Source organism: Xyrauchen texanus, chromosome 11 (genome assembly GCF_025860055.1).
Source record: "Xyrauchen texanus isolate HMW12.3.18 chromosome 11, RBS_HiC_50CHRs, whole genome shotgun sequence".
Taxonomy (NCBI): domain Eukaryota; kingdom Metazoa; phylum Chordata; class Actinopteri; order Cypriniformes; family Catostomidae; genus Xyrauchen; species Xyrauchen texanus.
In genome coordinates, this window is record NC_068286.1 from 38,006,900 (window position 1) to 38,034,668 (window position 27,769).

Here is a 27,769-nt window from a genome sequence, read left to right on the forward strand (position 1 = left end):
TCCTAATAATCCTTTAGGTGAGTGTATATATATATATATATATATATATATATATATATATATATATATATATATATATATATATATATATATATATATATATATATATATAGTTACTTAATTCATTGTCGAGTTATACCCCCAAAAAATTATTCTCTCATCATTTACTCACCCTCATGCCATTCTTTCTATTGCAGAATGCAAATAAAGATTTTTAGAAGAATATTTCTGCTCTGTAGGTCCATACAATGCAAGTGAATGTTGGCCAGAACCGTGAAGCTCCAAAAAGCACATAAAGGTAGCATAAAAGTAATCCATGAGTCTCCAGCGTTTAAATCTATTTCTATGAAGTAATATGATAAGTGTGGGTGAGAAATAGATTGATAATCCCTTTATACTCTAAATCTCTACTTAAAGGTGCAGTATGTAACAATTTTCATGTAATATTCGCCTTTTTTTGTGAATGTGTGAATGACTTGTAACGCAACTTAATAAATGAGCCCTTCCCAGACTTCCTAGGTTGCCTATTAAAGCCGGTAGACTGATATTCATGTGAAGGGAGCGGGTCAGTTCTGCTGAGAAAATCCAAAGGATGCCACTTTTATGTGTGCTCCCGAGAGCCTTGCCTCAGTACTTCTCTTCCACTATTCAACAGTGACAACAAACAGTCTGAAATGTTATCTTAGAGATGGAATCCAGCAAACGGCTGGCTCCCAGCACAACACCAACTCCTACACAAACTCTTGAGGAAGCCAAAAGAAAGAAAAAAAATTATCTACTGAATCCCGTCTGGCTAAGCGGGAACGTGATCGTGGTCCAGTGAAAACTAGAGTGAACATTGGCAGGGCATTTTATTCCTGGAGGGACCTTCATTCGGTTTTGGGGATCAAAACCAACCCTGAATTGTCACTCTTCTTATTGGACAGGTAAGCTTACATAACTGCAAAGCATGAGAAATATAGTGCCATAAGGATTGATCTGTGTAATTTTAGCTAAACTACAATACACATGAAATGAATGCTAGACAGTGTTCAAGATAATGCAAAAAGATCTATTATTATAAAACAATAGCACATCGATATATCAAAATGACTGTTGTGATGGAATCACATCAATACATTAATTTTGTCAATATATTTATAATGTACAGTCTATTTTATAAACAGCTACTGTCATCATCCATCAAATTTAGCTAACAGCTATTGATAAAACTGACAAGCTAGCTAAGGCCGACTTAGGCTATCGTATAAATGCAGTCAATGTATCATGCAAAGAAAAGTGATTACTTCAAACTACAGTCTCACATAGTCAGACCTATATCCACACTTTGTTTTAGCCCTGTTCCAGCACTGGAGAGTCAAATATAATATAAAGTCTCAAAGTTTGTAATAATGCAATCATAACTGTAATTTTAATTATGCTGACTCATCTGTCAGCATGATGCCGGTGAATCACGTTCAGTCTCTTTGTACGTTACGTCATTGTTTTGGCCAATGCTCACGCGCATACCTATGGAGTGTATGTACGAGCACGAGCAACAGGTAGCTGGCTGCAGTTCACTTAATGGCCACAGGTGTCATTAATAACAAGGGTTTCAGAATCTTAGCGGTATGCACTTTTAAACTTTCGGATCTGAAAGTTAAACTAAACAGGCATCACATGTGATTGAAGTGGAGATTTAGAGTAAAAATGAAGGGGGGGTGGTACGTCGGATCTCGCCTTGGGCACCAAGTAAGCCAGAACCACCACCGGGGCAGCAAATTCCTCTATATGGGTAAGAATCCAAACTATCACTGTTTTGCTCCTTGGCTATGGTAATATATGATGTTTTTATATTTACAGATTTATTTTGTCAGGATAAACCCAGAGCAGAGTAAGTGCGCTTCCAAGATCCAGGGGCCATGTATAAAACAAAAAAAATTCAGATTTATAAAACTGTACGTAAGGCAGAACCTGTGCATAGTTCCCTTAAAAATCCCAGCTAGCGGAAGATTGTGCGTACATGCACGTGATGCATTCCCCAATATGTCTCCTCCCCAAAATAACCATATATGGAGTGTACAACGAAGGCCCAGTAAATTAACCTTAGAGCACCCTCAGTTGCAGAAGAGGGCAAACTACTGCCCGTGGGTTGATTTATCATGAATTTTTTTTTATTAGATATTTAATTTATCTGGTTTGTGACCTAACACGCATCCACAAGCTTTTAATATGCTCAGGGTTGCCAGATAATAGATTCAACACCCCAATCAGAGATTATACTTCTCTCCTTTTCGGAAAAAAAACAAGCTTGGCACTCAATAGTGCAATATTATGCTAAAAGAAAATTGTGATGGAGCAACTCCATGTCCATTCGTGAGGCTGTGTGTGCTGTTTAATGCCAAGTCTGTGAGCAAACATTTTCAGTGATGAACGTCAGTAAAATCCTAATGGATCTTCACATCATTCGCACAAAAATGATGAGCAAAACCAATTGAGAGAGGCATGTTACGCTGGAAGTAATCATTTATCAGTGTCAGGCAGCCTGCTTTATTCAGTTGTGTGCTGATTGGGATGACAAACATACCATTGACAAGACCCACATCATGACCCATGAGTGTGTAAAGGGGTCGATGATGTATTAAAAATAAAACAACTTTATCCACTTTGAGGCTAACTTTAAAAAAGCTTTAAGAATTATTTCCAAATATTTTATTTTACTATTAAACCAGACTGATGTAGAGTGTTAAATCAGTTTTAATAACACATGATAGAAAAGAAGCAGCAAACTTCAAGCAATCACAGAATGGTCCCATCAGTCTGTATACACTTCAGAAGATTGTGCATCATACATTGAGTGCATGAGTGCACTTGTACTTCTGGGCTTAAAAGATACATATATTCAGAACTTTTTATCTTCTCTCTGCAATGTTTTACTTAACAGCTGATGTGGCCCCATACCAAAATAATTGCTCACCCCTGCTCAATTGAATATGTAAGACTAATACTGTAAATTGGCAAGCAGACATCAAAGACATCTTTAAACATAAAAATCCCTGCATCAATTTATAAACGTGCATGATTTTTCAAATCAATATGCCCTAATCTGCAGGTGTGGCATTTTGCTGTCATTTTCAGTGACAGATCATGTGGAAAAAAATGAAGCACTAAATGTTTTGTAACGGTACAAGAAACTGTATTATAAGAGATAAGACTGTAAATGTCACATGTACCCAAAGGTTAGATGTTGCACCATGAAGAAACATTATTTATTACGATTTGAACTTGTTTTCAACAAATATATATTGAATATCCCTTGGCAAAATGTTTTTATCTTTGCAGACATAAAATTAACCTAAGCAATCTTGCTTCTCAGAAAACCTTTTAAATAATTTTAAAGGTATTGAAAAGTTAAATATTTAGATATTTAGATACTAAGATTTTATATTTGACTGGTATTTTATATTCAAAAAACAGCTGAACTGCAAATGTACTTTTCATAACATTTTTATTAGACTAGAATGGGGGCTTCATTGCGATGAGGGTCGGGATGAAGTGGAGCAGGCAGCACATTTGGTGCTGTACCTGTTTTCAGCTGTACATCTGTTTCTGATTAGACATGTCTCTCCAATGATCCGTTCCACTACTGAATGTGTCCAGCAGTGCCTGTCTTATAGCTACTGTCCGTTTTACTGAGCCATTTCACGTCAGTCAGAGTCAAGTGTGCATAGCATTACAGATAATCTTTATTCAAATGCTGTACTTATCTCAGTTCATGATTGTAATAGAACAGAAAATATATCAAACTAAGAAATGTTCGCTGTCATTTTTAGTTACTGAACATTCCCTCTCTATGAGGACACGGAAAATGTATCCAAACGAATAGCACATCCCAAACCAATATTTCCCTTTTACAGCTTATATTTGAATGCCTTTTCAATTAATTACATAAAAATATATAGCTTACTATTGGCTTGATGACGATTACTTCTGTTTCAAGTGCTTTTTTTATTCTAAATGTGAATTAAATGAAAATCTTATAATCAGTCTGTTCAGTTCATTATTTGTCCAGCTGGAGTCATCAGTTCACACACACACACACACCACTAAAAGAGTGCGTACGCACAGTTAAGAGTGTCCGGATAGTGGGCAAATATTTTTTATTTTATTGTTTATTTTTTTTTATAAATCCCGATATGTGCGTGGAAATTACAATATGTGCAACGTTTATACATCAGGCCCCTGGTGAGCAGAAGGACTGGTAAGTTGGCCAACAAAGGAACGATTCCCTCAATCCACATGTGGCATCATTCATCATTGAGTATGACTGGCAGAACAGCTGATACCAGGTGAGACTGTTAATTAATTTTTACCTTGAATACTTTCTATATAGACATTACTTCAATTGAGTTCAAGTTTAATTATAGACCTTATTCACTGTTACACAGGACACAGGGCAGTGGGACTTAAGATGGTGCCATTTTTCTCATGTTTAGCCTATGGAGCAAATACATGCTTTTTTCCTATTTTCTGTTTGCTTTATTATAGAGCACTGCAGGTTAACTGAATAAATGATGCAGCTAAAATTGTGTGGGTGTGTTGGTATGGATATCAGAGTGTGTTTTGTATGTGTGTACTGAGAAATGTGTTTGTGTGTGTACTGTTGTACAATGCTACTGCCCTTTTATGTAGTGTTGTCAGTAGTAGAAAAATATTGTGGTATTTCTAATATATTGTGGAAGTAATGAGTCAACAAAAATTGTCATAGAGCCATCAGTCTTGCCTATACATTTCTAAATTTGTAACTAATTTGTAAAGAAGTTCTGGAAGCAGAATCCAGTTCAGGAACAATAAAGTCAGTCTTAGACATTTTATTGTTTAAAATTCTACAGTTTTTGGTTCATATTTAATTTGTGTTTTTATACATTTCCACTTTTAACTTAACATTTGAATATCTTCCAGTGCTTGAATTTTCCTGAGTTTTCTACAAAGTGATGTTTTTGTGTTCCCTTTACAAAAGGCTTCACTTTGATGTTGCGCTGCTAAGCGCTAGGGGGGAACAGCTTTCGCTGTGAGCCGAGCTGAAATAATGTGTGGAACACGTCGATGAACATTGACCGGAATTTATAGCCTCGGTTGATGTAATCATTAGATGCACCTGAGGCCAGGCTATAAATGGATATGTCACCAGGTGTCGTCTGAAACTCTTTTTTCAGAGCGATTCTGTTTCTGTGTGTTTTACACACCCTGTCAAGACTTTCTTTCCTCTGTTAGGAGATAGAATCAGTTAGGCAGTGTGCAGTGAACGTTGTTCTATTTTTCTCTTCTGTTTAGAAAATATTATATATATATTTCAAAAAAAAAAAAGAGAGAATGACTGAAAGCAAATGGTGCGTGTTCCTCTCTTCTCGCTCTATAGCTGAAGACGGCACACATCAGTTTTTGCTGTTTGTTTGGGGGTAAGAGCACGCTGCTCTCGCGTTGCAGCAGGGCGGGTGCGAGCACTGCGATTTGCTTTAACAGGCAGAGTGCGTCGTGCTCGCCTCGCTTGCTTCCGGGAGTCAGCACTCACGAAAAGATCGTTCGTGGGGCTCGTGCATGGATTTGGCTGAGGAGAAAGAGACGGGTTGATCCCTTTCTCTCACTCTCTCCCCAAACTCAGCTGGTCCTTCACATGATCTCGAAGCGCGTTCCGACGCTTCTTCGGATCATGAGGTGGATCGCAATTCTCTTCCCGCCTCCGAGCTTTCCGTCCGCGATAAAAAAATATACGGAGGAATTGCTCGATGTTGTTACTCGTGCGGTTGCCAGATTGGACTGGCCACACGAAAAAGAGACCCCCAAACGCTCCAAATTAGGGGATAGATTTTATCTTCCAGTCTAAGAAAGGGAACGCCTCATGGGTCCCTTCCCTTTCTTTGATAACCTCCATGAAGAGCTTTTCTCTCATGGAGAACCCCTAAAAAATAAATAAATATTTAAATAATAATAATAATAATAATAATAATAATAATAAAAAAATATATATATAATATATATTTTCTTCCCGTGTTCACATACCCTCGACGTCATTATATTCGACTATCGTGGGTGCTGAGGCACGGGGGTATTCAGTGATGCCGCCCGGTCGAAGAGACGCTTGAGGGCTATCTCTCGCCGGGCTCGGCATCGTCACTTAAAGCCCTCTCTCCCCTCAAAGCCTTGTAGGACAACCTCCACTTTAGTGGGAAGGGCTTATCAAGCAGAAGGTCAGGCTGGTGCTGCTCTGCACACTATGCTGTTTTTCAGGCGTACCAGGCTGACCTCCTGGACGACCTGTGTGTGGGTTCTGCGCTTGACAAGCAAGCCTCAGACCCACCTCGGTCCTGACTGAAGGGAGGCTCAAAAGCAAAGCGTGGCGAGTCGTGCTTCTCCTCCCAGGGATTGGGGACAGTCTCGCCGCCCTCGCCAGCCCCCGAAGCAAGACCTCAGGACTATAAATTCTAGTAAGAGAAAACCCTGGCGGTCTTGCGCATAGATTAGGGGTAGCTCCCTCGGGGCCGAGCGCGTGCTTCACTTCACCCCTCCGGTACCCCCTCGAAGCCCCTCCATTCCCGCCACCTCTTGGTGTTTCGGGTTGCAGAGGCTTCCGTCAAAATCGGGTGTTTTCAGCTGTTCCTGCATTTTATTCAGGGCCGTGAAACACCGACAACCCTCAACAGGAAGTGTTAAAATATAATACCCATCTCAGAGATCCTGGCAGCGTGGAAACTTCTGCCGGATATATTCTTTTCTGTGGGTCTTATAAGGGCGTCAGGATTTAATTCTCTTGCCGCTTTTCCGTGTTTCAACAGCGTGTTCTCACTACCGTAAACCGGATTTCTTTTTTGTAAAAACAAAACAAAAAAAAAAAACTCAATCTCCTGGTTAAAGGGGCCATGGTATGTGTTCCCCTTCCAGAGAGAGAGTTAGGTTATTACACTAAATACTTCCCGTTTCCCATGGAGGGTGAGGGGTGGCGTCTGGCTTAGATTTTAAAGCTTGAACTACCCGTGGGTGTTCAAGTCCAAGATGATGCCTGTCAAGACGGTTGTGTCTCAAGCCCTACAACTCGTTTGGCTGGTCACCATCGATCTTATGACGCACTTCTATACTTCATTTAGAAGTTCTGCCACAACATTGAAAGTTCCTGAGGTTCACTTCCGGGGGCGAAGTCTTCCAGGGTCAGGTTCTTTCACTCAGCCCAGCCCTTTTTACCCGCACATTCACAATGCATGATGTAGCGCTGGCTCCTTGCGACTCCGGGGCATCTGCATTCTGAATTACGTAGGCGACTGGCTGATCCTAAGCGCAGTTCCAGGAACTGGCAGTTCAGCACAGGGACATCGTCTTAGCTCATCTGTTTCTCTGGGGTTGAGGCTCAACGCCAAGAAAAGCGTCCTCTCTCCCACTCAGAACACTGTCTATCGGGGCATTGTATGGAGATCAATCTCAATGCGGGCACAACTGTCTCCCGCTAGGATTGAGTCCATTCAGATCACCCTGAGCAAAGTCAGGCTAGGTCAAGGTTGCACTGTTATCAGTACCAACGATTTCCAGGTCTCAGGGCGAACGCGTCCACGGTGATCCCTCTGGACCTTCTGCTCATGAGACCGTTTTTGTTGTGGCCAAAAGCCAGGGTATTTCTTCCAAGGGCCAAAACCCCTGGGCTAAATAGGGTTATGCGCCTCAGGCTTCGTTCCCTTCCTATGTGGTTCAGACCCCAGTTTTCTGCCTTGGATCCCACTCTAGGGGCGTCTTGTCGCAGACTGCTAATGACAGATGCCTCCCCGATGGGCGGGGTAGCGGCCTTAAGTGGTCGTCCAGCTTAAGGGGATAGGAGGGTCATCAGCTCGGTTGTCACAGTCTCTGTCTCGGGTTGATGGCTGTATTTCTGGCCCTGAAATACCTCCTCCTGAGGCTGCCATGTCTTGGTGCGGGTGGACAATACAGCGGTAGCCTCTTACATAAATCTTCAAGGAGACCCACGTTCTTGTCAGCTGTATTTCTGACACGTCGGATTCTCCTTAGGGCCCAGGGTAAGCTCCTGTCACTCAGGTCAGTAATATCCCTGGATGCCCAGTATACTGAGAGCAGATTCACGGTCCAGACAGGAAATACCAGCGGGGAGTTAAGAACTCCACCCTAAGGTAGTAGTTGCCCAGAGTTCAGCCAGCAAGAGTTTTTGCCTCTTACTGATAGCACCAGCTGGCCAAACAGGGCTTGGTTCTCGGAGCTAATCTCTTCCCTCGACGGCTCGCCTTGGGCGATTCGAACAGGAAGGATCTTCTATCTCAGGCACAGGGCAATATTTCATCCCTGCCCCAAATTGTGGAATCTTTCATGTTTGGCCCCTAAGGGTACCAACTGAGGGACACAGGGCTCTCTCCTGAGGTTATCGAGACCTTTTTAAATGCCGGGCTTTTTCCACTTGGAACAAGTTTGGGTGAGATCTTGGGGCAGAAGAGGACCTCTTCAGCCTCTATGAATAGCGCAATGTCTCCTCTACTTCTCCCTGAAATCACCCAGCCCCCTTGGGTCTGGACGTTAAGACACATACATGACCCAGAATGCGTCTGTATGTGTTTCTCTCCCAGTTTCTCTGCTCCGGGAGTCTTGGCAGTGTTCACCAGCAAGGGTCTTGCCTCCTAATAATGGCTAAGCTGGCCGAACAGGATATGTTTCTCTGAGTTAATTCCTCTCCTCGACGGCTCGCCTTGGGCGATTCGAACAGGGAGGACCTTCTCATCCTTGAGGTCATCGAGAGCATTTCAAGTGCTAGGGCTCCCTCCACATGGAACTGATCTGGGTAGATTTTACAGGGCAGAAGAGGACCTCTTCAGCCTCTGTTGATAGCGCAATGTCTCCTCTACTTCTCCCGAGTCGCCCAGTCCCCCCTCCCCTCGGGAGGGCTGAGCAGTAGAAACGCAAATGCGCCTGCATGCGTTTCCTTCTGCTAAAGTTCTTATTACAGAACCAGCTAACTGCCAGTTTGCTTCAGTTCTGGATTTTCTGTAGAAAGAACTGTCAGCGGGCACTTGCCTCGCCACTGCCAGGCTGTATTTGACCACTGCGGTTTGCCACGGTTTGGTGGGCGGGGTGCCCTCAAAGAGGCATCCTCATTATTGCCCGGGCCTACGAGGCGCGCGGTCAAGCTTCGCCAGTAGGTTTCAGGGCGCACTCTACCAGAGGGCACTCCTCCTCTAAAACCTTGGCTAGAGGTCTCCCTCTGCAGCAAGTTTGTGTTGCGATAGGGTTCTCTCCGCACACATTCATCGAACTTTATGGGTTAGATGCTTTGCTACTCCGGGCTCTTATGCCCTTGAGTCGACATCTCAGCTCATGCCTGAGCAAGTTTGTGATGCGGCAGGCTGGTCCTCTCCGCTCACATTCATCAGTTTTATGACAAGTTTGTGTTGCGATAGGGTTCTCTTCGCACACATTCATCGAACTTTATGGGTTAGATGCTTTGCTACTCCGGGCTCTTATGCCCTTGAGTCGACATCTCAGCTCATGCCTGAGCAAGTTTGTGATGCGGCAGGTTGGTCCTCTCCGCTCACATTCATCAGTTTTATGGCAAGTTTGTGTTGCGATAGGGTTCTCTTCGCACACATTCATCGAACTTTATGGGCTAGATGCTTTGCTACTCTGGACTCTTATGTCCTTGAGTCGACATCTCAGCCCATGCCTAAACAAGTTTGTGATGCGGCAGGTTGTCCTCGCCGCACACATTCATTGGACTTTTTTAGTTTGGATGTTCTGCACTCCGGGCTCTCATGCCCTTGAGTCGACATCTCAGCTCATGCCTGAACAAGTTTGTAATGCGGCAGGCTGGTCCTCTCCACACACATTCATCAAAATTGAATGGTTTAGATGTTTATGCTACTCCGGGCTCTTATGCCCTTGAGTCGACATCTCAAGCTCATGTCTGAGACCTCTCGCGTTTTTGTGAGTACACTGCACAACCGTAGGGGTCCGGACAGCCCCAAGTCTTGCGGCGTGGGTATTGCGTTCCCGTAGCGCTTAGCAGCGCAACATCAAAGTGAAGCCTTTTGTAAAGGGAACGTCTCGGGTTACATGTGTAACCCTTGTTCCCTGAAAAGGCGGAGCGAGATGTTGCGCTGCTTTGCCACACTGGGGCGTCCCAGGACTGCTCTTCAAAAGAAGTATCTGGCGACACCTGGTGACGTATCCATTTATAGCCTGGCCTCAGGTGCATCTAATGATTACATCAATCGAGGCTATAAATTCCGGTCAATGTTCATTGACGTGTTCCACACATTATTTCAGCTCGGCTCACAGCGAAAGCTGTTCCCCCGTAGCGCTTAGCAGCGCAACATCTCGTTCCGCCTTTTTCAGGGAACAAGGGTTACACATGTAACCCGAGATGTTTTTTCACATTGAATCAATGTTACTAGGATACATGTGGCTGTCAGCGAGTGGCAGAAAGCAAATGTAAAACAATAGAGGACTTGCACACATCTTTATGATTAACAACTCCCTCCCTTTGTTTTGTCTTTTTCTTTCTTTTATATTTGTCTCTTGAAGTACAGTCAAATTAACTCAAACTCCTCAAACAATAAATCAATTATTTTAAAACTCTCTAAATATGCATGAAAGATTATCAAAAGAATTTCAGGCCATGCAGTTTACAGGGTAACTTGAAAAAAGAGGAAGGATTTGTATGTTAAGAAAAGTAGTGTTGTTGTTTACAAAAATAAATGTTTACAAAATGAAAAAAACAACATCCAACAAAATATATTTATGTATTTTCACATTTAAAATGTTGAAAGTTGAATGAAGTTATACAATAAATGTCATTTTTGTATGTAATTATTTTACAGTTATTAATTTACAGTATTAATGCCTGTTTACAGTAGTATAATATGTGCTGTGATAAAAACATACAGCATCCTATTACTCTGATGACAATTACAGTACTTTGATTCTTACTGTAATAACAATTACAGTATTTTAGAGGTACTGTTATTACATTTACAGTAAGCATTCTGTGTAATGTACTACAGCAACTTACTGCCAGCCAGTTATTATAAATACGTATTCAGCCAAATAAAACTGAAGTATAGAAATAAACTACAATTAGGCTACTCAATGCAGGCTACTTTACACCCTTCCTGCAATATTAAGAGTACTTGTCTGACCTTGAATATTTTACAGCAGCCTGAGTCAACATAATGCAATACAATTTATAAAACCTCTCGTTGAAACAACTCTTATCTCCACAAACCTACGTATAATCAATAGTCGCTGCATAAACTGCAAATTAGTGCCTAATAAGATGGAACACGGCTTTATAATTATAGCCGCTGTCCTTTAAATGAATATTAACAGTGGCTAATTACCTAGCTGATGCTTTTACGCTGCAGAACCCCTGACATGAGAACTGCCTGGCTGCACGTCACCGGTCAAAGGAGAGATAATTGAGACAGGGAAGGAGCACCGCGGGTGTGCACAGAATAAGCGCTCTGCTCTCAGAGCGAAGGCCAGGGAAGGTCACAGTTAACAAGAGGCTCCATTAAATTATGAATGATTTATTATTATTTTTTATACAGAAATATTTCTGATACGACAATCTGTTGAAAAGGTCTTGCTTTAGTGTTACACGTTACAGTGTAATACATAGCCTTATATCTGAGTAATGTAAATTAACGTCATGAAATCTGTTAATATTTTATCATTTCGGAGCTGCTTGTAAATAAACTTGTGTCAATAAAAGTGTCAAGAGTACTTTTCTGCTAATTCTATGCAAAGGGTGGCTACTAAAATATAACATAGTTCCATTTCTATTATTCTACAGTTTTGATGACTTTACTAATATTCTAAAATGTGAAAGAAAAAAAATATATATAAAAACAAAGAATATGTAAGTGACCCTTAACTTTTGACCAGTAGTGTGTGTGTTTGTATGTGAAAAAAAAAAAAAAAAATATATATATATATATATGTATATTTAACTGTGTATGCAGGTAATGCAGAGAAGTATTCAGAGAAGTAGGACATTCCTAATACATTTAACCTAAATAAATGTGTAAATAAAAATAGAAACCAAAAATAATATCTATACATCCTGGCCTGCACTCAGATTACACAAACAGTGGAGTAATGACATTTGTTCTCTCCACATGCAATCTATACTCTGGGGAAACAGCAGAGTACAAATTGCTTCTTGTTAGGAGCAGAACGAGGTCAATCAGATGGCCTTCCGCTCATGTTTTTTTAAATCGGGGATAATTTATGCACTGACATTTTATAATTGATAGGACACCGGTTCAAAAATGAATGGGTAGATTGGACACTGACATGTTTTCGGAGCTGTATACTGTTAGGCTCCTGGAAATAGAATTGATTACATTCCATTCACATTAGCTACAAAACTGAAAGCTGAAGGATTGGGGGTGATTATTGTAACTCCGTTGTGTAAAAATTCAAATGAGTCTTGTTTGTTGTTTGATTCCATTAAGTCCCTAATGGATCTGTTTACCTGTCGCTTTTGCCCTTTTTATGCATTTGTCACAGGCAGGTAATATTTGCACTAAAATATTGATTTGCATCTATTGAAAAACACATTAACAATGAAATGGTTGGAACACTTGGGACCTGCAATAGTGTTTAGTGGGAGTTTACAAAGCATCTCTTAGAGATAATTTTGCTATATTTGTTTTATGCTTTTCATCATGAAAAATGATAAATTGTTGTCCTCAGAGCTCCAAAAATGCCTTCAAATGTGTTACCATGGCAACACAAGCATTTTTGGATTAAGAAGGGGCTGTCAGGGAGAATATTTTCCTTCATAACTTTGTCATCATCATAAACATTAGTATTTCTCTCTCTCTCTCTCTCTCTCTCTCTCTCTCTCTCTCTCTCTCTCTCTCTCTCTCTCTCTCTCTCTCTCTCTCACTCACACACACACACACACACACACACACACACACACACACACACACACACACACACAGTGTCAGTGAAGCCCACTATATTATGGGCCACTATAAGAGACTGAGGACTAACATTAAAGGATGATAAAGAACAACACTCGCAAAGTGGAGGTTATTTTTTTTACAGATTTGAAGAGGGGTAGGGTGGAAATGATAAATCTAAGTTGGGCAGCAGTAATAAGAGAGGTTGGCAGGCAACACAACATTATCAGGCTGTTTGTGCTGTGTGAAAGTGCTGGAGGGTGGAGGGTTGCTGAGGAGAGCCTTTGCAGCACGACACCCGATAGATTGATAGTGGAATAAAGGTCGTTCCTGTGATGAATGAATATTCCGATATAACCCAATCACGGTGCACAGAAAAATGAATGACTGGATGAGAACAAGACGAGCGGGTCCAGCAAAGGCACGGCACGCAGGCCAGCAGAGACACTGAATCACAAAATAACAGAATTGAACTTTACATGCGGATAAAGGGGAGCGCATGTGGCATGAGTGAAATGGGGTAACCTCGATACTCTCATGTTTTCAGTCAATACTAAACCCATGAAGAAAGAGAGTGAACCAAGACTCCACATGACATTTAGAGGTCATGCTCCAAAGCGAACTATGGGAACAGTTGTTGATTATGAAGACAAAAGGTCACGAGTTGTGTCATATATGTGATTGGTTTCTCATTTCTTATTTACTAACCACACGCCATCCATTTTAACCAAGCACTAGGTCATATTTAAATGATGGCGTTGCAATGTTTTAGCATAGACCCCTCCTTTCCATGGATATAGTCTTGTGCCATATTTACAAAACAACACTATCTGACTGCCATAATTAAAGGGATAGTTCACCCAAAAATGAAAATTCTCCCAGATGTGTACGACTTTCTTTCTTCTGCAGAACACAAATTAAGATTTTTAGAAGAATATCTCAGCTCAGTAGATCTGTACAGTTCAAGTGAATGGAGATCAGACTTTTTAGCTCCAAAAATCACATAAAGGAAACATAAAAGTAATCCATTTGAATCCAGTGTTAAAAAAGGACTTAAATATTGTTCTGTTTCTCACCCACGCATATTTCCTTGTGTCTAGATGCACTGTAATTATTCTTTGGTTTATTTTTTAAATTGTAAATGTGTTTTAAATGTGAGAGTATTTAAAAAAAAAATATCTAGTGTAAAGAACTTTGGTCAACATGTGTTTTAAAAAAAATGTGCTATAGAAATAAATACAAATAAATAAAGGTAATTTATTGACTGATTGATTTAGCTTCTGAAGATATGGATTTAACCACTGGAGTCATAAGGATTACTTTAATGTTTGCTTTATATGATTTGTTTTGGAGCTACAAAGGTCTTATCTCTATTCACTTGGACCTACAGAGCAGAGATATTCTTTTAAAAATCTTACTTTGTGTTCTTTAGAGTGTGACTAAATGATGAGAGAATTTTAATTTTTAGGTGAACTACCTCTTTAACGCTTTTATGCCGCATAGAATGGCGGTAAACATAGTTTTGTGTCATTAAAAATCATAGGGACTGCCATTTTAGAATCATATGACCAGCTGAATACTACTTGCTTAATCTCAGTAACTCTCTTGTTATTGGACACTTTCACTCTTGGATTAAATGAATAATGGCTGATTGTGAAAAGTGAATTTCTACAATGGCATCTGTAACGGAAATTATTTTAATTGATTTTGAATGATGTTGCTTCCACACCACTAGGTGTCACAGTAAACCAAGATGACTTGAGCAAAATGTTACTGAGTGCATCTTTAAAGGGAATGTTTGTGTGCATGTTCTATTGATCATGGCAGCAGCAATTCATCAAATCAAAGAATGGAGAAGAGTGTTTTAAATGGGCATATAATTAAAAGCATTCACTTTTGGCATTTTAAAGAGCCTGTTTAGGTGCTTGAATCTCAGTTGTGGAGTGATGCCGCACAGTTCCTGTAAAGTATCCTATGCCAGATAGCAGTAGTCTGCTGCATCCACCACTACCTAGTATTCAAAACCAACCCATAAGATCTGGAATTGTGCTGTCCAAATTGTGTTCAGCACTAATTCTGTGGCCTTATTTGCAGCACTACCTCAAACACGTTACCTAGCACATGATTTAGAATGTGCATGAAAAACGGCAAAATAAATACAGTGAATTCCTCCCAAAGTGTTTGTCTGAGTGTGAGATGTACTGTTCAGGGTCAACCTAATGGAATATCACATGGTCCATAGGTTTAAAAAAAGATGATTGAATCAAGAACAGGTAGAAACAAATACCACAACAATAGAGCCAATAAGAATTTATTGATTAACATCACTGACAAAACTATAGTAAACAAAGGTTATGCTCTGCTGGGAAAAGCAGAGCCTACAAGGCTTTGATAAAGATCTGTGATTGCTCTATAAATTCAGTCAATTTTCTAAAGATACTTTTATAGCCTTTCTAATGGATAGGGTTCTGGATTGTCTCACCAGGGTGTCCCCATTACATTCTATTATGTTATTATATGGTGTTCCATTTCCTAAATATCTGATTGGCTGTTACAGACATTGTGGTTACATTCTAATATGAAACGTCAAGGCTGTTACAACATTTTGTTATGGAACGTTTGATAGGTTGTTGCATTCATTGTTTCAAGAAATCTTTGATAGGCTATAATGTTCTATAACCGAATGTCTGATTGGCTGTTAGGCCTGAAATATACTCTATGCTAGTATACAACTGAATACCAGACATTGATCATACTTGGCCAAAACATTGCAAGGGGGTGGCCCCATTGTACATGCCTAACATGTGTTCTTGCGTTACTGTGGCTTTAACAATCAATGTAATATCAATACTCAAGGGAGTGAGTGTGTTACGCAAGCAGCCTAAGAGGCGGGTTATGGTCCCATGGAAAGCAGGAAGTAATTGCGTTCACAAAATCAGTGATGAGCATGATTCATAGTTAGCATGTACCCTGTAAGATTACATATTTACTGCATTGAGGGTTAGGTTTAGGGTTGGAGTTCGGGTTTGTAAATTTTAAAATATTTTTTCCTGTTGACTGTATTCCATCATTTACAACTAAAAACAACTAGCTTTACAGCTCCTTTTTGGCACCCCTCTGTGGCCATTGCACCCGGAAGCTCACATGTTCAACATTTCTAGCTTCGGCCACTGGGGGCAGTGATTAGACTTTCAGTAATCACAGGCTGATTTCAGCTGAAAAACTTTCAACCTACTGTTGCCAAATTCAGTCAAAGCTGTCTGTCTTTAAATTTTGACAGTTGCATTGTGTACCTGCTTTGTATTATGAATTGCACTCTGACACATGTCGAAACACAATAGCGTGAAATCGAGCATGTGGAGATAAAAGCATTAGTATTCACATAATTGAGTATGTTTCGACTTTGACTTTCGAATGTTTAAAAGACTGTTACATTAGATTACAGAATGCCTTGTTTTATAATACAGTGTCTGAAATGATCTTTACATTTGATTGCAGGAGCATATCTGATTTCTATTGCAGCTGACTATTGCCATTTTAGAAAGATTTAAAAGAAATTGTTGAGTCTTAATTGACAGCTGCATGCTAATTACCAGACAAAATATGAAATAACCATTTTGAAAAGTAGTCAATGGAAAAGCATCAATAAGTTAATCAAGGCTCCCTGCTTAATTAACAGAAAATGTCTGAGGTATCCTGCCCTATTCTCAATTAAAGACCTCCACACAAACAAACAGAGGAGATGGAAATATTGCTTGTCAAATACTATCATATTAACATTGTATTTCATAAGCCCTCATAAAACGAGTGGCTGAACCTGAGAGTGAGAAAGATAATTTTATTTTCACTTTGCCTTACCATTTGTTTCATTATGTTCTAGCTGTAGTGAAATCAGAATGGCACAAAGCTGAAATATAAGGCAAGTGATAAAACTGACATGTCTCACTTCAGTTAACTCGGTTTCTCTTTCTGCCAATGGAAATGTTCATCTGCATGTCCAACTGGATCATCTCTTTCACTCAGATTAAAGTCAGAAAAGCTCAAACCTATCAGCTCTGTTTTATTCGTCTTTTCGTTTTATGTCACTTTGCTTTCTGACATTGCCCCAGTTGTCTCATGGCATAATTCTCTTTGCATTTCTATCCAATTATCTAAGAGGTATAGCATGTACGGCTCAAGTTGTTACCTGGCAAAATCAATAAGAATTCATGATGTCTGACACTGACTAATATATTCTGGAAGTGGGAAGAGTAAATACTAGTAAATTTTCCATATGACCAATTCAATCTTGTAGAGCAGCAGAGAATAAGAACTGTTCACATAGGATGTGTTCTCGAGTCCAAAAACAGTTCTACTGCAATAGAATGGAACAGAATGCAACGATCTCAAGACACGGCATCATAAAAACACTGCGCTCAAGCTGTGAGTTGCAATGCAAATGGCCAAGAAGTCAGTCTGATTGTGTACACTCACTTACCATCAAGTAAAACATTTTGCAGATAAAAAATAAGAATGCACCCTATGCGAATGGCCCATACCTCGAACAGACTGACAAAATTGATTGCTTTCAAACAATTGATCAATTTACAAATTGATCATTTGTACTGTGACAAAGTTTATAATCTAGGTCAATAAAAATTATTCAGTCTTACAAACACAGATTAAAGAAAGTAATGGGCCAGTAGAAAAAAAAATGCAAGAAGAGATATAACTTTTATATGAAAGAATTTCAGTGTAAATGCCAACCCTTCAGAACGACACTAATAATTGTCATCCTGTGTGTGCATATATGTAGAGTGCATGTAAATGTATGCATGCAAAAATTCCAGCTACTAAAAAGCATCTGCCATATTTCAAGACACAAACTCAAGCTCAAATGGGATGAGATGCATCCTTTGATGACTCCACTCTAATTATATCCAGTGGAAAATCATATTTTCACATTTATCTGTCTGAATGCTCAATCTTCTCTCTTGCTCTGTCTCGTCCTTCACTTCATCCGCCTTAGGGAAATATTTCCTCCTACGCCGTAATTCTGTCTGTTGCTCATTTATACATATATATATATATATATATATATATATATATATATATATATATATATATATAGATCGACATTTACACATGGAAGTGACCTGTGACCACTTGTGTTTGGATTTTGAGTGGAGGGCCTCTTATATTGTGACTACATCTTCTTTAATCCATTCAATCATGTCCAACTCTCGGTGACTTTATAGACAAGCGTTCTCCATGCTATTATGTTGATCATTGCATCTCTCAACTGCTTGATGTTTATATTGGCATCTGCTTTGATGGTGTCGAGCCAGCGTGTTCTTTGCCGGCACCTTCTTCTGGTTCCACTGACCATTCCCAACATTACTGACTTATTTAGCGAGTTTGCACGCATGATGTGGCCAAAGTAAGTCAGTTGTAGTCTAGTGATTTTAGCTTCTTGTGACATCCCTAGTGTTTTGCAATCCAGCACTTCTCTGTTTGTTTTCCTGGCTGTGTATGGTATGCGTAACAATTTCCGCCAGCACCACAATTTGAATGCATTTATTCTCCTTCTGTCTGCCTTTCTTAGCGTCCAGCTCTCGCAACCATTCATGATCCTCTGACAATGATCCTGAGCTTGATTTCGGGGGTGGATTCTCTATCACGGTCCATTTGAAGATGAAAATCCTGAACTGATTCGATTTCATCATTGACTTTAAACTTCATTTCTCCACTAGCTACTGTCATCATGATCTTCCTTTTCTTTTTTCTTCTTTTTTATCCCCTTTTCTCCCAGTTTGGAATGCCCAATTCCCACTACTCAATCCAGGTGGTGGAGGACAAGTCTCAGTTGCCTCTGCTTCTGAGACAGTCAATCTGCACATCTTATCACGTGGCTCATTGTGCATGACACCGTAGAGACTCCCAGCACATGGAGGCTCATGCTACTCTCTGTGATCCATGCACAACTTACCACGTGCCCCACTGAGAGTGAGAAGTCACTGGCTGGAGTCATTCAGCACAACCTGGATTTGAACTACCGACTCCCAGCGTCAATACTCACTGAGCTACCCAGGCCCTGTTTGTTTGTTTCTTAATGCTGTGCCTGCTTCGATGCTATTTTCATATAATTCGAATTCATTCGAACTCGCAACTCTAGGGGTGGTGTTCTTCATTTTCTTGATGTTAAGGTGCAGCCCAATTGTTTCACTTTCTTCCAGAATTTTCAAAATTAGATGTATCTGGTCCTCCTCCATTTCAGCCAGCAAGGTTGTATCGTCCATGTATCTCAAGTTGTTGATGATTCTTCCTCTAATCATCACTCCAATATTGGATGAGTCCAGGTCTAAATTCCTCATGAATCACCGAAGCATAGAAGTTGAAAAGAAAAGGGGACAAAATACAGCCCTGTCTCATGCTTTTGCCGATCATGTACCAATCTGTATTGCAATAGTGTTCAAAAATTAGTGTTACAGTAATCTTATAAGCTTGATTGAATGAACGGGGATGCAGAGGTCATGCAGAGCCACCCAGAGCTTGTCATGTTCAACGCAGTCGAAAACTTTGCTGTAGTCAATGAAACACATGTACAGATCTATCACAGGTCTTTTCAATAATCCATCTGATGTTGGCAATGTGATCTCTAGTACCTCTCCCCTTCCTAAAACCAGCTTGGATGTCAGGCAGCTCCCAATGTAGACCTGCTGTAGCATGACACCGTAGCCACTGTTGAATAATCTTCAATAGGATCTTGCTGGCATGAGAAATCAGTGCTATTGTGCGGTAACTGGAGCATTTACACTACATTTACATTTATGCATTTGGCAGACGCTTTTATCCAAAGCAACTTACAGTGCAATTATTACAGGGACAATCCCCCTGGAGCAACCTGGAGTGCCTTGCTCAAGGGCACAATGGTGGTGGCCGTGGGGTTTGAACCTGTGACCTTCTGATTAACAGCCCTGTGCTTTAGCCACTACGCCACCACCACCATCAATCTCGGGCGCTTCCTTTTTTTGGTAATAGGATAAACACAGAACTTGTCCAGTCCTTTGGCCATTTACAAGTAGACCATATCTCTTGGCACAAGGCTTTGATGGCACTGACTGGCACTGGTTTCAGAAGTTCTGCAGGTATCCTATCGATTCCTGGGGCTTTCTTGTTTGGCAGTTGTCTCATAGCCCATGCTATTTCTCCTTCCAAGTAAATGGGTTCCCTGTCCATCTGGCCATTATAATTTTCTTCTTGGTGTTCAGTCTGACTGGCATATAGCTCTTCTGTATACTCTCTCCACCTGCTCTTGATCTTCTGCTGGTCGCTCAATTAAATTACATCACAAGCTGTAACTGTTCATTTTCGTGGAGAGTAATCGGATTGCATCAGCTTCACTTCAACAAACATGGCTCGTTGTGTCCCTTACTATTGGCCTCTTCCAGATGTTTACATTGTTTGTCCAGCTGCCTTCCCTTGTCCTTCCTAACTTCATGTTGGAAATCTGAGCTCAGCTTTTTGGCTTTGTCATTGTTGCCCCTGCTACCCTTCGCTGATCGGCTTTTGATTTATTGATTGTGTTGGCGGATAGCCACTTGTTTGTGTTCTTTGGATTTTGATATGGAGCATGTGTAATGGTAGCCAGCTGGTACGCTCTGTGCAATGTGTGTAAACCTCACTCCCCTGGCCTCAAGAGGCGCACTAGCGACTGACTGTAAGAGCACCCGCCTCCCATGCTGGAGACCCTGGTTCAAATCCTGCTCGGAGTGGGTCAGCAGGACCACACATGTTTCTCAGCGATTTCGATGATAGTATCTTGGATCCCTCGCCATTGCTCATCTAGATCTCTCCCTTCTAGGCTGAGTAGGTTGAACCTGTTCTTCACTTCTACAACATACATTGGTGATATGTTGTCGACGTTGAACTTTTTCTGGGTGGTACTCTTCTTAATCTTGCACAGTTTGAGTATCACTTTGGTCGCTAACAGTTGATGGTCTGTGTTACAGTCAGCAACAGGGAGTGTCTTTGAGGAGGTGATGGAGCTTTTCCAATGTTGCTGGCATAAAATGATTGTTTGGCTTCCCATAGTATTTCCCCCAATTGCGTCATACACTCCCTGACTACTAGGCACAGGCACTGGCTCTTTCCCAGTCGCTCACAGGCTACCATCCAGCCTGGAGGGTCCACTGTCAGTATCCATATTTGAAGCATGTTGAAATCTTGCCATAAAGTATTCTGGTGGAATTTATTTTATAGGGGAGTTCACCACTGCTTTTTCCAACCCTCCCATTTATCAACTACAGGTGAAACTCGAAAAATTCGAATATCGTGCAAAAGTTCATTAATTTCAGTAATTCAACTTAAAAGGTGAAACTAATATATTATATAGACTCATTACAAGCAAAGTAAGATATTTCAAGCCTTTCTTTGATATAATTTTGATGATTATGGCTTACAGCTTACGAAAACCCCAAATTCAGAATCTCAGAAAATTAGAATATTACATGAAATCAATAAAAAAAAGGATTTTAAATACAGAAATGTCGGCCCTCTGAAAAGTATAATCATGCATATGTACTCAGTACTTGGTTTGGGCCCCTTTTGCATTAATTACTGCCTCAATGCGGCGTGGCATGGATGCTATCAGCCTGTGGCACTGCTGAGGTGTTATGGAAGACCAAGATGCTTCAATAGCGGCCTTCAGCTCTTCTGCATTGTTTGGTCTCATGTCTCTCATCTTTCTCTTAGCAATGCCCCATAGATTCTCTATGGGGTTCAGGTCAGGCGAGTTTGCTGGCCAATCAAGCACAGTAATACCATGGTCATTGAACCAGGTTTTGGTACTTTTGGCAGTGTGGGCAGGTGCCAAGTCCTGCTGGAAAATGAAGTCAGCATCTCCATAAAGCTTGTCTGCTGAAGGAAGCATGAAGTGCTCTAAAATGTCCCGGTAGACGGCTGCGTTGACTCTGGACTTAATCAAGCACAGTGGACCAACACCAGCCGATGACATGGCTCCTCAAACCAACACAGACTGTGGAAACTTCACACTGGACTTCAAGCATCTTGGATTGTGTGCCTGTCCATTCTTCCTCCAGACTCTGGGACCTTGGTTTCCAAATGAGATGCAAAATTTGCTCTCATCAGAAAAGAGGACTTTGGACCACTGAGCAACAGACCAGTTCTTCTTTTCTTTAGCCCAGGTAAGACGTTTGACATTTGAAGCCCATGTCCAGGACCCGTCTGTGTGTGGTGGCTCTTGATGCAGTAACTCCAGCCTCAGTCCACTCCTTGTGAAGCTCCCCACACATTTGAATGGCCTTTTCCTGACAATCCTCTCCAGGCTACGGTCATCCCTGCTGCTTGTGCACCTTTTTCTTCCACACTTTTCCCTTCCACTTAACTTTCTATTAATGTGCTTTGATACAGCACTTTGAGAACATCCAACTTCTTTTGCAATTACCTTTTGAGGCTTTCCCTCCTTGTGGAGGGTGTCAATGATGGTTTTCTGCATAACTGTCAGGTCAGCAGTCTTCCCCATGATTGTGAATTCAACTGAACCAGACTGAGAGACCATTTAAAGGCTCAGGAACCCTTTGCAGGTGTTTAGCTGATTAGAGTGTGACACTTTGAGCCTACAATACTGAACTTTTCACAATATTCTAATTTTCTGAGATTCTGAATTTGGGGTTTTCATAAGCTGTAAGCCATAATCATCAAAATTATATCAAATAAAGGCTTGAAATATCTTACTTTGCTTGTAATGAGTCTATATAATATATTAGTTTCACCTTTTAAGTTGAATAACTGAAATTAATGAACTTTTGCACGATATTCAAATTTTTCGAGTTTCACCTGTATATGGCTGGTTACAGTCTATGTCAGGTGAATAAATACAATCCTAAATTAAAACCTAATATAGGATCTCCTACGAATTCTTTATTTAGAGTAATATTAAAGTCATCAAATCTATGGAATAACATAAATGGAACTATGGGAATTATGTTGTGACTAAACAAAATCCAAAATAAATAAAAACGGTTATATTTTAGCATCCTCAAAGTAGTCACCCTTTGCCTAGAATTTGCAGACATGTACTCTTGACATTTTCTTAACCAACTTCTTGACGTATCACCCTGGGATGCTTTTTAAACAGTATTGAAGGAGTTCCCATCTATGTTGGGCACTTATTGGCTGATTTTCTTTATTATTTGGTCCAAGTCATCAATTTCAATAACTGTTTTTTTTTTATTCAACTTTAGTTTTGTAGTGAAATAAATTAATATAGTGGCACAATTATATTTTTGTCTACAAAACTTATTTCAAACATTGAAGCATACACCTTTTTTAAGATCATGAGAAACATATCAGTCAAGTGTTTCAAAACTTTTGACCGGTAGTTTATAGGGACAGACGGACGGATAGATAGATGGATAGATAGATACAATACCAAGTCTTTTTGCAGTAAAAATAGACTTGGTATTGGATAAAAGCGTCTGCCAAATGAATAAATGTAAATGTAAATAACTGTAGTAACCATGGTACTTCGGCAGATAATATATGGTTACCACACAAATTGTTTTTGGTAAGGGTAATTACAGCAACCAGAGAGTCATATGACAGCAATATGTGCAAATAAATGTCAGACAAATCATATTGTACTGCACAAACTGGCAGCTGACACCAACATATGTCAGAATTTAAAGTAACAATGGAAAATAATGTTTACTGTGCTATTGAATGACATTGCAATGTGCTAGTATTGGGCAACATCGAGACCGCTATGTTCGAATAGTTATAGAAACAAGCTGTATTTAATGGTTTATTTGTGATTTACTGGATATGATCTACCTTGATTCATTAGAATGCCATTTCACAACCACTTTTTAAAAATTCACGCAGACTGCCTATTGGGATGCTGGAAACGATTGCTTGCATAAGCCTATTCCCTCAGGTTTAAAATGCTTGCAGTTAACAAATATGACAGAACACACATTTTAGAATACATCCACCCATTACATCTACCGCTATTTCAAAAAGAATTATTTATCAAATTTGATTGGTGTTAAAAAGTCTGGTCCTAATAAAACTGACTTCATAAGCACAAATCTTTCATTGAGGCCATCATCTTCTCACTGCTTCAGGGCTTATATCTGATATTGATATAACCCAGCAGCCATACAACATTTGCATGCATATGATGCCATTCTGAATTAATTACAATTAATTTTTCTCAAACAGTGCTGAGTGCATCCAGCTAATCAGGACTTCAAGTGCTCACGAGTCTTTGAGAAACTGCACTAAAAATAAAGACATGCATGCCAAGATCAGACGGTCTTTACCATCAAGATTCATCTAATGTGCCATTTAGAATCAAGGGCCCTCCATTTAGGATCATCAGGACTTCAACTGGAATTTAAAATGCTTCTGGAACTCAATCCAGGAATAGAAATTCATAGGCTAAGAAGTGCTGAAAAAGATTCCTGGAGGGGTGAATCCTAATAGATATCCGTATACCGGCGTGACGGAATGATTAACTGAACTGGGAGTTGATATTATAAACATCTAATATGGTAGGTGGGAAATAAAAATCTCTCGCTCTCTCGCTCTCTCTCTCTCTCTCTCTCTCTCTCTCTCTCTCTCTCCTCTCTCTCTCTCTCTCTCTCTATAGATAGATTTAGATACATAATGTATATATACACTGGCTGCCAAAAGTTTGGAATAATGTACACATTTTGCTGTTTCGGAAGGAAATTGGCACTTTAATTCACCAAAGTGGCATTCAACTGATCACAAAGTATAGTCAGGACATTAATGATGTGAAAAACAGCACCATCACTATTTGAAAAAAATTATTTTTGATAAAATCTAGACAGGTCGCATTTCCAGCAGCCATCACTCCAACACCTTATCCTTGAGTAATCATGCTATATTGCTAATTTGGTAGAAAAAACTTGCCACTATATCAAACACAGTTGAAAGCTATTTGGTTTGTTAAATGAAGCTTAAGATTGTCTTTGTGTTTGTTTTTGAGTTGCCAGAGTATGCAATAGACTGGCATGTCGTAAGGTCAATATTAGGTAAAAAATGGCAAAAGAGATATATATATATATATACAGTTGAAGTCAGAAGTTACATCTTAGCCAAATACATTTAAACTCAGTTTTTCCAAAATTCCTGACATTTAATTGTAGAAAACTTTCCCTGTCTTAGGTCAGTTAGGATCACTACTTTATTTTAAGGATTTGAAATGTCAGAATAATAGTAGAGAGAATGATTTATTTCAGCTTGTATTCCTTGCATCACATTCCTAGTGGGTCTATATTATATATATATATATATATATATATATATATATATATATATATATATATATATATACAGTATATATATGTATAAACACTATGTATAGAAAGGGAGAGAGAGGAAGTGCAAAATAATTTCCTACAGAAATTTAGAGTCAAGAAGTAAAGACAGAATAAAAAGAGGTGGTCAGAGAGCAGAGATTATCTGATCATGTGTGTGTGTGCTTTTGTCAGGGGTCTCTCTTAGGTGTGAGCTAGACTTCTGTCATCGGAAGATAAGAAGCCAAGAATGGAGTAATCACTTGGGGTTTGAGGGAAAAAAATGGCATGAGAAAAGCCGACAGCGGTAAGGATGACCACACACTGAACATTACTAGCCACTAAATGGACAGCACCCTCACCCCTTTGCAAGTGTTTCATCTCTACAGTGACAGCACTACTGCTGCTGTGATAGCTCAGTGGCTTTATATCAGACCGGCCATAGACATCAGTGACCTTCACTCTCCTGTTTAAGAAAGTCACACATCAACTCTGTCTCTGTCTTTTTCTCTCATGCTCTTTCTTTCACACACACAAACAAATGCATCACGGTGGGGACCTTCCATCACTTCTATTGCTTTATACAGAAACAGAGCTAAAAAACAGAGCTAATGATTTTTATATCCTCTTACCCCTACCCCTAAACCAAACCCTCTCAGAAACCTTTGAATTTTTACATTTTCAGTAAGACATTATTAGTTAGTATGTTGATAGTTAATAGTTACTATAATGTAGGTGATTTCAGTTAATAGTAAAATGTCCACATAACCCTTTCTCACAGTGACACACTCTATTACCATGTATTACCATGTTTTTTTTACATTTTTTAGCCATGATCCATGTTTTTGGACATGTACCATGGCAATATCGAGAAGTGCCTGGAAATACCATTTAATATACCATATTATAAGAAAATACTTCTCATAAAGCAAATACAGTTAGAACAGATGCACTGAATTATGTCTTTGATAACATTAAACAAAATATGACAGGATATACCTCAGATTCAAAAACACTACAAAGTTAAATTCTGCCATGTATTCAGTTAGCATTTAAACAAACTGGCACTGACCATTCAATCACTTCTGACTGCAATAGGTAGATCACATGCCATCTTCTTTAACATTAGTATTATTATTATTATTAATGCCTCCAGTGTCCGTCCTGTACTTGCTCACGATCCAGTCAAACATAACCAGCTAACGTTTATGGGTGATTCTATGTTTATGTTTAAGAAGGATTTTAATGACAAACACACACACACACGCACGCACGCACGCACGCACGCACGCACACACACACACACACACACACACACACACACATATTATTATTTTAAAGAATAGATACAAATAAATTTGGTGTCTTGATTTACTTAGAGTTTTCAACTGTTACATTTACCAGTATTTCTCCCTCACCCACACTTATAAACAATACATTTATAATAAGAATTAAAATCTGATAAATTATCCATTGCACCTTCCCCTAAGAACTTAATAACATTTTGATTAAATTTGTATTCATGGGCACAATCTGGATTTTTTTTTCATCAAAGAAAAAATAAATACTGTCCCAATTAACACATTTCAGAGAACAATTTTAGAGTTTCAACTGAAGTTAAAGGTGCTATAGGTAAGATTGACAACAAAAGCTTATGCGAGTTGCCAGAATGTTGACATGCAAATTAGCCAATGCAGCATCTGTTTTAAAGGATTTCTGGGCTTTAAGTTGTCTCCATTTCCAAAGGAATCTCCAATATTTATCCTTGTTTTACCACATCTCTGGTCATGGTGGTTTTTTGACAGATGGGAGGCTTTTTAGGTCGGTGGAATCTCTGATCCAGTTCGTTTGCTGGCTTCCATGGCTGCAGCATGCAGTGTTGTTTGCCTGCAAACTTGTTCAAATCTGGCAACCCGGTGGTGTCGAAATACTATTGGTAAGTGGGCAGTGAATGGGATCACACAGGCCAAAACATTTCAGGCCTGGAATGGAAATGGAAACTTCAAAGTAGAATATACTGGCTGTAGCATTGTTATTGGAGAAGCCAGTATTTCAACTTAGCATATTTCCTAATCCTCTAATGATATATTAAGGTTGGATGGAGTGGTGGTGGTGTAGTAGTAGTAGTAGTAGTTTATTTATCCCTTAGGAAATTAGTTTTGCACAGGTGCTCCACATCACAAAAAAACACTCTTCCATCACATAGACTCTCACGAAACAAAAAGAACACACATGGTTACAGACTATTCATCATTAAAATAGCAGTTGGTATGAATGAGTTCTTGAACCTCCTAGTTCTCCCCCCCATTACTCTATATCTGCGGCCAGATGGAAGAATAACAAACTCTTTATGTAATGGATGTGATGGACAATTGATTATTGAAAAAGCTTTTTTAACAACTCGTTTTTTAAAAATGTCCTGAGGCAATATCTGTTGAACTCCAATCACATTAGAAGCAGTCTTAGTCAGCTTAGTCATTCTATTTCTATTTGACAGGCTAATACAAT